General features: G+C 38.7%; 1 protein-coding gene across 2 annotated transcripts in view; it reads right to left on the reverse strand.

The window, feature by feature from the left end:
• The window catches only part of lime1 (Lck interacting transmembrane adaptor 1), a 47,631-nt gene extending 33,248 nt beyond the window's left edge, over positions 1-14,383 (reverse strand). For both annotated transcript variants that reach the window (XM_011477216.3, XM_011477215.3), the window contains exon 1: positions 14,011-14,383. The gene's annotated coding sequence lies outside the window, so the exon portion shown is untranslated. The remainder of the gene's footprint in view (positions 1-14,010) is intronic.
• Between the last annotated feature and the right edge of the window lie 2,076 nt (positions 14,384-16,459).

The raw sequence follows: 16,459 nt of genomic DNA on the forward strand, positions 1-16,459 counted from the left end.
AGAATTGACTTGAATTTGTTGTTATAACACCAACTTTACAGTAAATGACAAAAAAAAAAAACGAGTCAAAAAGTCTTACTGCACTGCTTTCTGAAGCTTATAATCCTGACTAAATGGTTAGTAAAAATATTTTGTAAATCAAACAAAAAGCATAAAGAGTAAGTTAGTGATTCTCTCTCGAGATTAACATTTTTAAGTATATCTAAAAAACAGTATACCGTATATGAACACAAAAACAAGTAGAAATACACACAACTTTAAAATACTGCTTCCTTTATTGAGCATCTGAGTCTGACAAAAACAAGAAGCTCTCATCACCAACTTCCTTTTTTTCTGCAGAATATAGGAGTTTTGCTGTTTTACTAAAATGCCAGCTAACCTTTATAAACATAAACTATCCTCTCTGATGTTAATAACAGTGTGGTTTTACAAAAACTAGAACGATCCTGCATTCCATGCATTTGAGACAAAATAAAATCAAAGAATTTATACTCTTTTGAGATACATAATCAATAACAAATAGTGAAACTTACATTTTACCTGTTTGTTTGAAAAAAATGTATTTGGGTTTCTAAATATGTTTTAAGATGGTAAAGAAGCTAAAGAAGTATAGTTGTTTGTTGCCGTGGATATATAGCATAAGACATCGATGGATAATGATGTCATTGGTTGGATTCTGCTCAGTAACAATGAAACCCCACGTGGAAAGAGTCCATTGAATGAAATTTACTCATCACCTCAAAAACGGCCGCTGGGCTCGAAAGTTTCTTTTTGACTAGCCACTTCCCAGTCAAAAAATGCCACATCCATCCATCCATCCATCCATCCATCCATCCATCCATCCATCCATCCATCCATCCGGTCAGTTAAAAACCTGGTCAAATTCCTGAATGGAAGGTGGACGTTTGGTTAGTCAGTCTGAAGCTGTTCATAAACTGATCATCCAACAAAAAAAAAAAAAAGACAAAAGTTAACTTTTCCTAATTGTCTGGAAAAAGCAGCACTTTCAAAGGCATAAAGAAAAATGTCTACAATTGGCAAAAACCAGGATAATCCCTTCCAAAATCCATTCTGCCCTGACTTTGTCAAACAGTCAATGAGTTATTGTGAATTTGTTTCTGCTGTGAAATCCCGTTCAAGTCCTGCTGACTGTTATTGTTGATGACCGTTTATTTCTCAAAGGTGTAAATAAAGAGTACAACCCCTTCTGTTGTAGAATCAAGGCCTTGCACTAAAGCATTGTGCATCTTTGATGTAGGCCCATCAGAAATTCCTTTGAATTCTTACTGGTATTTGAAAACCTCCTAGACAATAACTGCATTGATTAGCAGCAGATTCTTGTAAAAACAGCTGCAAATATTTGACCAAATAATTTGACATTTTTACCAAAATTCCACACAGATTCGTATGGGCAAAAACAAATATTACTGTTAGTAGTAGTAGCAGTGGTAGTAATAGTATTAGTAACAGAAACGTAGTGGTATCCTTATTAGTACTGCAATGTTGCCAAAACAAAAACGAAAAAATTCACTCAATAATTGTCATATTTGTGACAATGTCTGTTAATGTGAGTATAAAAAGTAATACATAAATATCATAAACTAATCTCTTACACAAGTTTAAAGTACCTTTAAAAAATCTTTTTAAGCTTCATATTTATAAATTGAAATTATTCGCAAGTGTTTTTAAGAGGAACACAGCTGTAGCTACTGATGCAAACATCATCCTTAAGAAAGGAAATTCATACATCAGACTCGTGTTTCTTTAGAAAACAGACTTTAGTGATGTTTTCCTAAGAGATTAAAAAAAAGTAATATCCGGTGTTCTCTTTCTCTGGACAAAACATAAGAGACAAACATCACATCCATATATCACAGGTATTACTTCTCACTATGGCAGCAACTAATGTAATGAGTAGTGATTTCAGTGGAAAGTTGACCCTGTTGGCTTTGCATTCTTGATGTCAGGGATATATACAAGCATACCTGTGTCAGGCAGGTTAATTCAACGTGGCGGTTCAGCTAATGTAGATAGTCCATGCTGTGGTTAAGTAGGTTAGTAAAGATTCCATGGAAGTTATAGATATCGATCAGATAGGAGGATGTATGTGTTTATGTATGGGAGGGGGTTTTCTGTGCTTCAACTAACCAAGGAAAAACAAAGAAAAGTGCAGATGCACACAAAAACGACGGTTCACAGCTCAGGGAATGAGCTCATTTGACAGAAAATAGCACAAGTTGCCCATCAAATCAAGTACAAACAGGGTTGACGAGTATTTACATAAGAAGGAAGAGTAGAAAGAGAAGAAAGAGTGTGAGGCAGAAACAGTCAGAAAGCTCTTGGGAACTAAGAGCTTTCATGTGGAGGTGAATACTTGAAGGGAAATCATCACAGTAATGCCTTAAATGCCCACATGTTTGCTTAATAGTTACTACCTACAAACAAATATTTGCAGTCTTTAAGGGTCGATATAGATTTGTGCCAGTCATAAAAAGGAGTGTTTCCAAAGTCAGGGGTGTCTAAACATTTTGCAAACAAGGTCAGATTTGGGGAGGTGAAAAGTATGAGGGCCAACCAATTGGCCTATATTCTTTGAACCCTTATAAAAACATTAAATCCATGCGAACTATTAAATGAAATAGTTTTTGCAATGAGATACTTTTCATTTTCACATAGAACAGAAATGCATTCAAATACTTTTTTTTTCCAAAGTGCATTTCCTTTTTGTAGACCAGAGATTTAGAAAAAAAAAGGGTCATGAAAAACATCTTTTGCCAAGATTGAATATGAAAAGTTATATATTATTCTATAAAAAAGCTCACTGCACATTTCTAAATTTAAATCATGTGAACAGAACAATAGCACTTACAGTTGTTTTATTCACAAGTACAAACAGCTGTGGTTTTGATCACAGAAAAAAATAAATCTTTTCCTTTCATTTGACCCTTGAGGCTCTAAAGGTCAAGTAGTTGTTGTGACAGGTTTAGAACAGCTTATAACATAATTTGGCCGATCATAAGTCAAGAAATTGTAGTTCTCCGAAAGTGTCTGGAGTTTCATATTATTAAGTATATTTTTACTTTTATGACAAAAGCCTGTAAAATGTGAATGCAGGCCAAATTTTGCTCATGGGACAGACATGCCGAACCTAGGTAAAAAGGATTACAGACTTTGTAAATAAAAATGCCACTTTACAATCATACCTGAGTCAGCTGTAGCATATGATGAAGCTTATCTCTAGGCCTTATAGTGCAGTTCATTTTTAGATTGTAGCTGGACATTTAGTGTCAAAGGTGTTGGGCACAATATAAAGATTTTTCAAAAGTTTAAACACCAAGATACCTCAACCACAGTTATGTCACTTCACTTCCTGACTTAACACAAGTCTGCTGTTTCCTGAAATAGCTCAGTGCATGTTTGAAGCTAGATTCTTGATTCAACATGGAGATAGACAGATAGGGTGGGTGCAGCAAATGCTGTGAATGCAACGAAACCACTGCAAGCACAACTCTAACACATACCAGCTGCACAGTGCAGAACTTCACGTACGCATATACGGTGCTGCTTTGCTCTTGATCTGCTGGGGTCACAAACCTGGTGCTGTTTACAATATTATGCCTGATAACAGAACATTCTTCCCTTTAAAAAAACCTGGACATTCTAAGTTACTGAAAAGATGCTATTCCAATAAGCCAAAAACCATAAATCAAATGAGTTGACCTCCCTCTTATTTATATTTTGACTTTGCTGTGAAGTATTCTTTCAAGCTGAAAGCAGACTCTGGAGTGGAGTTTAGATGATGTGATCTCTCTTTACATAAGCCGCACTTATTAAGCAGCACTACTAAAAGCCTGAGGATTCTCTTACTAAACCAATCAATATGGGATCTGTCTTGCTGAGTCCCCTGTGTTCTCCACTCCACCCTTCATTCTTCCTGCATCCTTTCCCATTCATGCAGAGCACAGAGTGAGGCAGATGCTCCTGCGACTGCATTCTATGATCTCATATAAAAGGGCCACTATCTCAAACCTCAGGAGGTGGACCAGGTGAGACCCGTCCTGTAACGGAGCAGCACAGAGGAGCGAGTTCCCTGCAAAACGGGCAGATAAAAAGGCAGTCAGCACAACTGCCCTGCTGTCATCTTTGAGTACAGAGGCTGATTTTCCATTGGCAACACCTGTCAGAGAGATCGATAAACAGCTACTGTTGCAAAGGTGAACTCGCCCACCAGCACACGCTGAACTTTTTACCGACCGAGTCTCTGACAGGACGAGACATTTACCATTGAGAGGCATCTCACATTCAAATGGAGCTTAGGCTTGGGTCGCCACTTCCAGCAAACTTGGAGCTGTATTCATTTTGTGCTCAAGCAAATGCGGACACAAGGTCAAACAGATGTATGCAGTAAACATAACATACAGCATATTTTTTGTCCACCAGCAGAGAGGGCAAAGGGTTATGGAACCCACTCGGTTAAAAAACATCAATTTAAAAAATGTTACTATTGTAAAACACGTAGCAGTGAGAGATAACATGATTGAAAAAGTAAAAATATTAATAGTATTCAGTAACCAGATGTTATATATCCAGTGCTTTTCTAGACAAAACAAACATTCACACAGCAACAAAACTTCTCTGGTGTGTAGCGATACAGAATCCCAACCGTTTTAAGAATTGCATTTATTACTGATACGTTTCCCTCTTTAAAACAAAGTAAGTGTATCTGCTTATAAAACAGGAACCCAAGCGGGTTTCACACAGAAGGAATTACTACTGTGGTTTGTGATGTTGGAATGATCTAAAATCTTTCATATTATAGAATAAACAGCCTATCAACTGCAAAAATGGAAGTAAAACAATTTTTTGCTCAAACTTTATGGGCATCAAACATTACAGAAAACACTAATAAGACCCTGATACTTGTTATATAACTTTTCACTTTAGTTTGTTTCTGTTTTTATTCATTTATATGTATTTTATTGCAAAAAAATGCTACAATTACCGTATGCATACTAACTCTATGTTCTTTGTTTGTTTACCTCTTCATTCATCCAGGATTTGATTGATTTTACTAGCTCTCTGCATTTGATACCACTGATCTTAAAATCTCAATAAGTTGAGTTGTTTGGCACTGTGTTCCAGTACTTATTTTCAAAAAAGTAGTCACTAGGCCTGGGCGAAAAATCGATTGAATGAATTAATTCAAATTTTTTGTTACGGCCGATTTAGAAAATAACTAAATCGAGTTTTTGTTTGATGGCGCATTTATGGCTCCCCAGAGCTTCTGTAGCGTTAGTTTCACATGGCAGTATGGCAAGCGACAAACAACATCATAGCACACACGAAACAGCAAGCTGACACACATACTCATTCTACAACACCTAGATAGTTAGTTCATTAGTTTGATAGTTAGTTGTTACTGTTATTTGTTAATAAAGAATACTGCGTTATAAATTGTTTTCATTTGCGTCGCGGTCGCCGGGGATTACGTGTTCTGTGGGGGGGTGTTGACTGCAACTCCTGCTGCTTCGTCACCGCGGTGATCAAAAATCCCACACCGTCACAGTTCTAGTTTATATCTTGCGGGACACAAAAAAAAAATGTGACTTCTCCAGTACCGCTGGCAGAACCGTTAAGGTCGGATCTTACAGATACTGCGGTCTTGAAGAATGTTGCCCCGGGACTCGTTCAATACCAGGGCTCGGTACCCATCCCTAGGAAAGGGGCACGGTGGAGAACAATCACACAAGCGGTTGCTTTGCAGATAGCCAAAGACATGGTACCCGTGGAGAAGACGGGGTTTATTAATATAATTAAAACCTTAGACCCCAGATATGAGCTGTATTGTTAATCCTTTAGAAAATGGTGCTACTCTCAAGGTGAATGTTTGTCTCCTTTTAGTCTAGACTACATAGTGTGACTTAAAACACAGCTGGGATTACGATTCCAGGAGTGTTGTTATTTATTTACTATTCATCCCAGAAATGGGGGTTACATTTGTCTTGCGCTTGATTAAATAAAAGCAACGGGGGGGGGGTCGGGAAAAAAAATCGGAAATCGAATAAAAAATATAAAATCTCAGATTTTATTTTTAGGCCATATCGCCCATCCCTAGTAGTCACAGTTAGAAAATCCCAGTTTGTTCTCTGGATGGTTGCTGGTACAGCTGTTCTGACAGAAGCTGGGATTTAATTTGCCGATGTAAAAGTGGGAAGTGTTATCTGCAGGAAAGCACCTGGAGCTTGCATGTTCCCAGTTTGACTCTGGAATCAGAGAATTAAAGTGGTTATGTAACACGCTCTCTTTTCCCTAAAGTGGGAGCAGGTGGTATTTTTATGTATAGTATGATGGAACACAAAGCAGATGAAACACAAAGCACAGGTGTGACAGAGAAGAGCCCCCATCCCCACCAATGAAACCAAGAAGCTTCCATTTAATTGAGCAGATTATTCGGATTTTGGAACAAACACTTCTACACCCACAGTGACATGCAAGAGAAAAACAAAAAAACAAGTGATCTCCTCTCTTCTAGCTGAGCTCTAGCTGAAAGGCATTTTCAAGGACTCCCAGAGCAATGTAGGAAGCATTTCAGAACAGAAGGATGTGAACAGTGTCGGGAGGAAAGTCAAATTTGCTGCAACCTGAAGGCAGAAAAACATTTGATTTGTTATTTAAACTAATGACTTTGCATGTACCACAAAGCGCACCACCCCACTGTTTTGTATCAGTGTGCTAAGGCTAGTCAGTTCAAACACTAGCACAAAACATAAGCTGGCTAACTTGACCATCTGCATTTTCTTTTGGAACTTGTTGGACGCACAATCTGTTGGCTAAACAGAATTCGGTGTAAGCATATGTTCCACACAGAGACTAATGACTTCAGTTAGTCTTCTAAACAATTGCATTTTGAGCAAATTCCTAGTCAACTGATGTTCAAAATGATCTTAAAAATCAGTGTTTGTCATTCAATGAAAACAAAAATAGGCCACATCTGCAGACATTTGTCTAAAAAAAGGCTAATTTTAGCTTGATTACATCACTTCTGTTATGCCAATTTAGCACACTCTCTATTATTCCTATGTTTTTGTACAAAAAGCAGAAAAACATAATGCAAAATGCATCACATGATTTATATTTATTCAAATGAGTATGCATCAATAGTTGCTTTCCTGGCACCACAGCTCCAGTATGTCCCTATTAGCACTGTTTTAATAACTGCTCCAGCCCAGCAAACTGCTGATGTTCCTGTTTCTGGTTCATTCTTCAGCTATAATTGCATTGTATCTGGTAAGCTTTTAGGAAATACTAACATGTTTTTCAAGATGTTTGAATCTCTGTTAAAGAGTGACTGTTTCAAATATATATGTAAAATACTCAATATAGAATTATTCTTTTTTTGTTATTATTTATACAGTCAAAGAAAACATATGCCATTTGGGAATGATAAGTGCCTAACCTATTCCTGGTGTGGCAAAGATTTACCTTGATTACATTTTTTGTTTTTATTTTTGCATTTATCGGGCTAAACTCTGCTATCCCAGATGCGCTCCCCTCACACGACAACATTTTTGACTGCAGATGAGAATGTTTCATAAAAATCTTTTGTTACATTTTGTTGTGTGTGGTGGGAGACCGATAAAGTTTTCATTAAAAAAATAAACTAAAGAAAAAACATTGCTGTATTAATAAGCATTTATGCATCATTTGTCTACAGTGTATTTGAATAAACTGAACTCATTATCAAAAGGGAATAACTGTCAAAAACCTGATTCAGAAACAAAAGTAATAAGCAAAAACCAGTAATAAGTTATGATGTAATTGACATAAGGCTGCATGGTGGAGCATTCGTTAGCACTCTTGCCTCACAGCAAGAAGGCCATGGGTCAAATTCCAACAGACTGGAGACTTGTCCAAAGTGTACCCTACCAATGTCCAACAGTACTTGAGACAGGCTACCCAGCAAACCCAAAATGGATACAGCAGGTTAAGAAAATGGATGGATGTAATTGTCACAAGTTTCTCTTGGTGTCACAAAAGCATGGCAAAAGACTATAGTTTTTTATTGCAGCTTGGTCACAATTTAGTTAGAGAATCATCTTGTTCTAGAAATCTGCTCTTATGTAGAAGATTCCTTTATTTATTCAAAACTAGGCTATAATTTCTCCATTTCAATGCAGTGAAAAGAGGAAGGGGGTACCTAGTATTGCCCACACATTTTTTTTGATTCAATATTGAAACAATAATGGCCCAATGAAAATATTTATTAGTTTATTGTCTGAGGTTGCATGTCTGTAATAGCACAGCCTGCAACAATCAAGTTATTATATACATGATAACACAACTAAAAGAGGGGGCAAAAAACTTTAGAGCTTATACTTTGCATACTTTAAAAAAAAACTTCCAGATACAGGCCTAACCACACCTCAATTTTGCAAAGGTCATGAGTCATTTCTTTTCAGAGCATCATGAGGAAAACACGATGGTAAAACCCAAGAGGCGAAAAACAAGGGCAAGAAAAGTACTTAACTATCACAGACTTAAACGTTTAAATAAAAAATGGCAAAGGTGATAGGTTACAACTGATGGCCACACACATTCATGTTTTAAAGGTATTTTAGTATCAGTTTCATAAAATCTTAAATGTTCTAGTTATGCTAAATATAAGTCTAAAAGCTGAAAGAGTACAAATTCATAAGCATAAAGAACATTTGTGACAGCTTAAAGTAGAATGTCCTGAATCAAATCTCATTAACCATGCACCAAAACAAAACAAAAAACATCCAAACATCTAACTAAAAAAACAGAAGTTTGGCTAATTTTATCACAAATGACCTGGGATTCCAGCCTGTAGACTAAATTCAGGGATAACAGAGCACCAGCTTTTAGCTAATGCAATATACAGAAAAATTAAATATGTCAGGCCACTATATAGTAAAACAGAATACATTTCATGTAATTTACTTCAATTAATTTGTGATGCACTATTGGGGGAGGTGTAATCACAAATAAAGAACATGGGGAGATACCAACATGGCTTCGCCTCCACTTTGTTCTTGGTTTTTCATCTGCTCTCAATCACAGCTACTTATGTTTATATCCATGATTAGAAATGACATTTCTCTTACTAAAATAATAATAAACAATAATAAACAGATGAAATACATTCATGCCAATGCAAAAAGACAATAGGTTATCCATAAACCTCAGGTTTTACAGAAAATGATTCATATCTGGTTGTGTAAGGCATGTTGGTCTTGACATGCAGCCCTTGTTGAAACTGCACTTTTTTATCATGCTATTATTTGTTCTTCCTTTAACACATCTCTTTTGTTTATTCACCTTTTAGGGGAAGTAATAGTTGAGACCTGTTGAGAAGTTCTGTGGCTGACCGGTTTAATGTCCTTCTCTGTCCTGAGGCTGAAGAGCCATTTAATATTCAAACAACACATGCACTGAACTTTGAGGATTCATGAACCGATTGGTCTGATCTGTAAAGCTCGCACTAAACTTTAACACTTTTTACAAACAACCGAAAGTCAAAACAACTCCAGAAACATGGATGGCTCAGTTCTCTAACAAGAAAACAAAATCATAATTTTTTGAGGGAATGATTTGCACGAACAAAACAGCAAAAAGGGAAAGCAATAGCTGAGTTTGTAAGGGCTTTTACACAGGAGGATGGGGGATTGATTTTGTGAAAAATATGTCAGTTTGTGCAGATAATTATCTGAGTGTGCCAGAGTATGGATCATAAGAGCATGCAGTTTCATTGAGCGGATACAAAGCTGCATTGTCAGTTTTCCTGCACAACCAGTAGCACTTCACGGCTCAAAGTAAAAGTAACCAAGGTGCATCCAAGCGGAACTTGAAAGTCAACCATTCAAACATTAGCAGGACAGCTTGTCAAATTGTTCACAGAAATCCACTTTATGCCCTTAGAGTCCAAATAGTGCTGTAAAAAAACTAGTGGAGTGCTGCAGTCAATGAATGGACTTCAGTCGCACTCAGAGATTACACTAAAATGAAAGTCTTCTGGGATTTCAAGGTTGTTTTCTTCATTCAACTTATGTAATTATGTAATTAAATGGAAGAAATTATGCAATTTATAAGTTATTGATCCTAGAAATGTCTCTTTGGATCTTTTATGTTATACTCTGCAAACATATACACAGAGGGGTATTTTTGTGAATGACTTTGTACTTGATGTTTTTTTTTAATTGCACACAATGAAAGGTAGTCTGTGAAATGATGGAAGTGGCGTGCTGATGTCACTGAAGCATTAAATGAGCATGGATAGCACACAAGGGTGAGGCACTGATGGAAAACACTTGTTTTAATTTCTCTAAAGCTACAATCACACCATCGTCGGCAATGCAGATTCATGCCACCACTTTCAATGTAAGTCTATGTGAACATGAGTGGATGTGAGTTTTGCATTCAAAACTGTCGCATTCAGTTTCTACGGCTGTTTTCAGCCTCTACATATGAAACATGTAGCCATTGAACGAGGTTGAACTTTGACCAATCAGGGACTTGGATTTGAATTGGATGGTGTCCCCTTTAATTTGCAGAAGCGCCAACCGTTTGAAAAGTGATCATGGAGGGGAAATTAATGATATCGGTTTGAGCCAAGATGGAATTATATGACATCAAGAGCCGGGTAAAAAGAAAGCCTGAAGCAATATTTGCAAAAATTGCACTGCTTGGACATTTCACATCAAGCCTTTTCTAACTCTAAGTGGTGGACATGTGCTAGTAAACAGTAAAAAAGAAGGAGAAGCCCCTCCCTAATTGTCCGGTGTGAACACCATACGCTAAATGTGTTTTCAAGAACGCGCTTTTAGTTGCGTTCTTATAGCCCTGCAAGGTCAGACTTTTAGCTGCAGCCCCATCCTAAATTTAAAGTTTCTTGTCTTATAGCTCATTTGGAGTTCAGAACAATGTTTCTTCTGTGTCTTAGTTGAAAATCTGTGAACATTCTTCTGCTGTCAAAGATGAAATCAGAAAGCTCAGAGCTACTCCTTTAATGGTCGCAGACAGTCAGTCAAAATAGGATGTGCATTATGCAATGTGCTGCTGTGAAAAAGGTCAGGGAAGGTATAGTCGTGCTCTGAAGCAAGGCTGCATTTCATGAAAGTGCTGAAAACAGCCCTTGGTGTGCAAAAATACCATAAAGTCTGCACCTTAACTGCAGTAAGCATCTGTCATTGGAACACAGATACACACAAGATATTTGCTTTGTTGCTGCAGAACCAACAGCTCAGATTCTGTTGTTTTATTGTCACTTGAGTTAGACAACTTGGTCTTTTATTTAGTTATCAATAATTTGAGTAAAAGTCATTATTTTAGTACAATGGGGCTACACTTGACAGGAAAACTTCACTTTGGTGGTAAAACATTCATTCAAGGGACAAATTAATGGAGAAGTCAGCCATCAGCTGTCTCCTAACCGTGTCGGCATAAGCAGATTCAAAGCATCTCAATTCGCCCAAACTTTCAGAAACATTCTCCGTTTTTGGTGCTTTGATGCTGAAGGTGGTGCACGCTGTCAATCTCACTGATCCAAAAGCTCCTACAGGTGTTGGGTTTTCTTTGAATTTAAGCAACTGTGAAGCTCACACGAAGGATCATATCAGCTTCATAACGGTTCCACATCTGAGCGACTCTTCAAATTCTCTGGACAGGAGCATCATCACCCTGAAGCTAAACACATTCAAGAATGCGCTTTAAACCCTGGACAAGCAGGGAGGGGCTTCTTCTTCTTCTTTTTTTTTGCTGTTTACTAGCGCATGTCTCCCACCTAAAGTTGGAAGAGCCTTGGTGTGAAATGTCAAACCGGTGCAAATCTTGCGTTTTGGATACATAACAGAAATGGTTTGGTTCATTGCTACCGTGGGCGAATATAAAACACCAGGTTGGCCTTGATTTATCTTCTTTTTTTTTTAAATGCAGACGTTGTCAGGCTTGTTACTGTCTAGGTACACCAGATAAAGAAAATCCAAACGTCACAACTTAATCCGAGTCCCTGATAGGTCAAGACCTGATTTAACTCTCAAACTGTTTAAAGGCCCTGCGTTTTGAACATAGAGCTGTGGAGTTGTAAAAACTTGCGTAGCTACACGTAAACGCAAGAGTTTTCAACGTGGACGTCTCCGTTTTCATTGGAAGTGGCTGCTTTAATGCGTGTTGCCAAGGGCGATGTGAATGTAGATAAAAAAGACAGCTCCAGTTAAGGTGGAAATGCTTATTTCAAGGACTACCTGAAAAAAACTTAAATCAGACTAATATCCAATAAAATAAATTGATTTCAAATGGGAATTTATAAAGAAATCACAACACAAAGTCTTGCAGACATATTTCTTGTGGTTATAGGTAAACAAGTGTCAAAAAATGCTGCTTGAAAAGTTGTATGTATTTGATGAAATAATGGTCAGACTTGCATGTTGGGCAATAAAAGCAAGTGGATGTTTTCCATTGTGTATTCTTCTGTGTTCAAAAGACAAAAGGAAGACAACAAAAAAAATACTAGACAGATCAGGATGCAGGTGTGCACATAATCCAGAGAGAGTGTGCTTTTCATCTCTGTGAGACAACGATGGGATAAAGGGTGGAGGAAGACGTGAAGGAGGAGGAAGGAGCACTCCAGTCCTGTCGCCTTGGGTGCATCGAAAGCAGGATTTGTTCTTTGCCCTTTGGGGGCCATCTGACTGTTCTGTCACCCCTAACAGAAGCTTGGATCGGCCTTAAAATCCTCTGCTTTGCAGCTGGCGTGCTCGACAACTGAACTACGCAAAACGAGAATTGTATACGTCGCTTGGGAAGATTGTGAGACAAAACACAATAGGAACAATTTCTAGAACAGAAAACAGGGGGAATAAAACAAACTGCAGACATTTTTTACTTGGATTTGGCAGCAAAAAGTTAAGCAGCCCTTAATAAAACTGATGGGTTTTTTTGTACCAGAAATACAGCAGCACGCACCAGACATGATGCCTCATCAGGAATAATATCTGTGTTAAGTCGACGTGCGAGCTGCCTCTCCCACCTCTGACTGTGGTGTAATTCAGGGCATCACACCTCAATAAGGCAGGAGAATGCGCCTCAGGGGTGACCCTCCTGCTTAAATCAACACAATGAGTGTAATGAGATAAACTGCACACATACACACACATACACACATCAGGTGGAGATCCTTGCAGCATAGTAAGTGGGTTCCATTCATCTGCATGGGCCTGATGTAGAAGTTGCCCTGACACCCACACGTTTAGCAGCATGTGTCTGCAGCTTTGTGCGTTTCGCAGGGTCACTTACAATACCAGCATGATTCAGAGCTGCTGCCATGAAACATAGACTGTTTGACAACGTAGGTTGACAGGCATCCCATAGATATATATCTATATATATGTGTGTGTGTGTTTATTTACAGGAAGTGTCACAGATGGATGGGCAACAAACATGATTTGGGCTTAAATTGTGTGCATCTTGCCTGTGTCTGAGAGCATTTTACTGTAATTAGTCATCCACAGTGAGTGGGCAGGACTGGTGCCTTCCTCTCATCATCACATAGAGCAACCCACGCCCTCCGGGCCATCACTGAATTAATGATGAGTGCCAGTGACAGTGGGCGCCCTTACAACGCCTTTATTAATGAACTGCTCTGTGCAACACATGTTCCTTCCAATCAGAACTCTACCGTGACACGATCGACCCATTCAAATTCACCGCATGCCACTGTAACCCGAGCGCACGCGCGCAGGGATCCATCAGTTTCCAGCGCGCGCTGGAGGGAAAAGTGCATCGTTTTCGACTGACAGGGCAACTTTCACACATCGTTGACCAGCAGGTTGTGTGCGCATTTTTTCCCAAAGAAGCCTATATATATGCATGATTCATCAGCCAGGTGGGACCGACGCGCGCCGTGGATTCACGCCTGGATTCGAGTTCCAAAAGTACTGCACGGAAATCTGCACAAAAAAGAAAAAGAAAAACGACTGGAGCGCCTGTACTCACTCAGCCCCGGTGCGTTACAGGAGCATCCCGGGCTCTCACGGCCGGCTCTTCGGATGAGTTCTCCTGGGACAGCGCGCCTTGATCCTCCCTATCATTCTCCTAACGCTCTAGCCTCCTCACAGCCTGTCCTCGCTCCCCTTCTGCAGCATCACACGAGGGGAAAAAACACGCGTGCATGCCAAAATGAGTGCTTGCGTCGGGGGTCGCAGTGGTCTCGGGCTGCAGGGCAGAAGTGACAGCAGAGAGATGCTATTCGAAGGGTGGATGCTGACGCGCAAACCGAGGGGCTCGACTCCTGCCTCCTTCCTGTGGCTCCATCAGCTCTCGGTTGGGCATGTGACCCAAAACGCTTTCAAGGTAGAGCGCTTTCACTTCCGGTCAATTTTCAAAATAAAGTATGTTTTAGTCTCAGCTCGTGGTTGGTCCTGAAACTAGGACAAGCATTTTAACTGTAGAAAGACAATTAAATCATCAAGAGAATTTTACAGGTTTATATTTAAATTCACATTATGAAATTTGCATTCTGTCTGTGCAGAAATGAAATGCTCTCAAACCTTTATTTCCTTTTCATTTTAAAAAATTCTATTAGGGTAAAAACATACTTATGTCAGTGTTTTTAAATTATCAGATGTTTCCCGATTTCACAAACAGCACAAAAATACTTCCTTTTTAGTGTTCCTGCATTCATAAGAGTAAAACAGCATGCAAAAATAAATTTTGTCTGCAATAGTATTTTAAATATGTATTGAGCTATAAACCTGCACAATACAAACTCCATCATTCAAAATAATTGAACTTGGGTTGTTTTTAACACAAATCTGAGGTTAAAAAGATTTTCTGGGTTATTTTAACACACACAAAACTCAGAACAAAACATAAATTGGGTTCAAATGAAACCACTTTAACCCAGAAAATGAGTATAGCTCTGAAAAGTAACCCAGAGACAAATCCCAAAATAAATGATCCAAGAATTGGGTTGAGAAAATTGTGTGGCATCAAAAACTTCTTCCTGGCTCCACTTCAGTCATGTTTCACAAACTGTCTTTGTTTTGAAGGAGGTGTCTCACATTTCCTGCCTTCACATTTATTTCAATTGACGCTTTGGCAACGACAACCTTTATTCAAAGCCAATCTGAGAACTAGCACCACCCAGTGGTCGCCCTTGGAATGACATCTGTTCAATTTATGGTTCCTCCCATTATTTTCTGAAGTATTCCCCTCACAAATAATAGACTTGCTTATCTTGTGATTTTTTTGTTTTGTTTTTATTCCTCTCCGAATCTGCAGTTCTATCTATAGTGTATCAGACTAGACCGAACAGATGAAAGTCTTCTCAAAGGCTCGTGTACAGCTTTAAAGTTTTATGAGCTGGAGCCTAAATAAAGAACGCCTTCATGTGCTTTTCAGACAGTCACGGATTCTTATTATTTGTAACTTTGTGAGAAATGAATCACAGACTGGGCAAAACGAAGCTCATTTTGATCATTTTTTTTTCTTCAAAATACTGTATCATTTTTGTTTCCTATGAATTTCTAATTACACTTCATTCTTGTTCCTTGATTTGTTTAATTTAAAAAAGCAGTGCAGCAGTAACATATCTACAAGAAAGCAGTCAAGTTTCTCTGAAACCAACAATGCACACTCTAGTTTTCAGTCATGCCTCGGGTTTATTAAGAGCTTGATGACCTGCAAACTGAAAAGCTTTTCTGGTGGATATATCTGCGAGGTTTAGAGCCAGAATGTGCAGGGGGAAAAAACAGAATTATTGTTGAGCACAAGAAAGGACAGTCTGGGACCCTTTAAAAAAAAGAAGAAAAAAAGAGAAAAGGCTTTATCCTTTACAGGTTTTCTTCTTTTTCAATTGTTCCCCACCATGAGCCCAACTCTTGTGTGCTCTACATTGTAGAAGCCCTCAGAGCTGCACACCACTGGCCGTCCTGTCACTTCAAATTAGTGTCTTTTGTGCAGAACAGCAGTCCGTGATGGCTGGGCTTGTTTTGAAAGAAGTAGTGGACACACACACACAAACACACACACCCACCCACACACACAACTACACACACACACCCGCACACACTGAGAGAGCAAATAAAGAGGTGTCTGGCAGGATGGACAAAATGAGAACATACACTAAAATCTCCATCAAGGCTTCTATAATAACTAGAACAGTGACCTTATTTCTCCATTGGCTCATTCCTGCCCCCCCCCCCCCCCCCCCCACACACACACATACATGCACACTTTTTTTGACATGCGCTCATAAGAAATGCAGCTGTGAATGAGTGGGCTTCAAGCATGGAGAGCAGAATGTCCCCACTGGCTTCCCTTTGTACCTTTAGCTGTGGTGTGTCACTATTGAACACTAGAAACTCAGAAGTCCCCTGCATGCATTTACCATTCAGATGCTATAAGGATGGTCTTGTCCTGTCCATATTTAAGCTTGACTCAA

This window comes from Oryzias latipes, chromosome 7 (assembly GCF_002234675.1).
Source record: "Oryzias latipes chromosome 7, ASM223467v1".
Classification (NCBI taxonomy): domain Eukaryota; kingdom Metazoa; phylum Chordata; class Actinopteri; order Beloniformes; family Adrianichthyidae; genus Oryzias; species Oryzias latipes.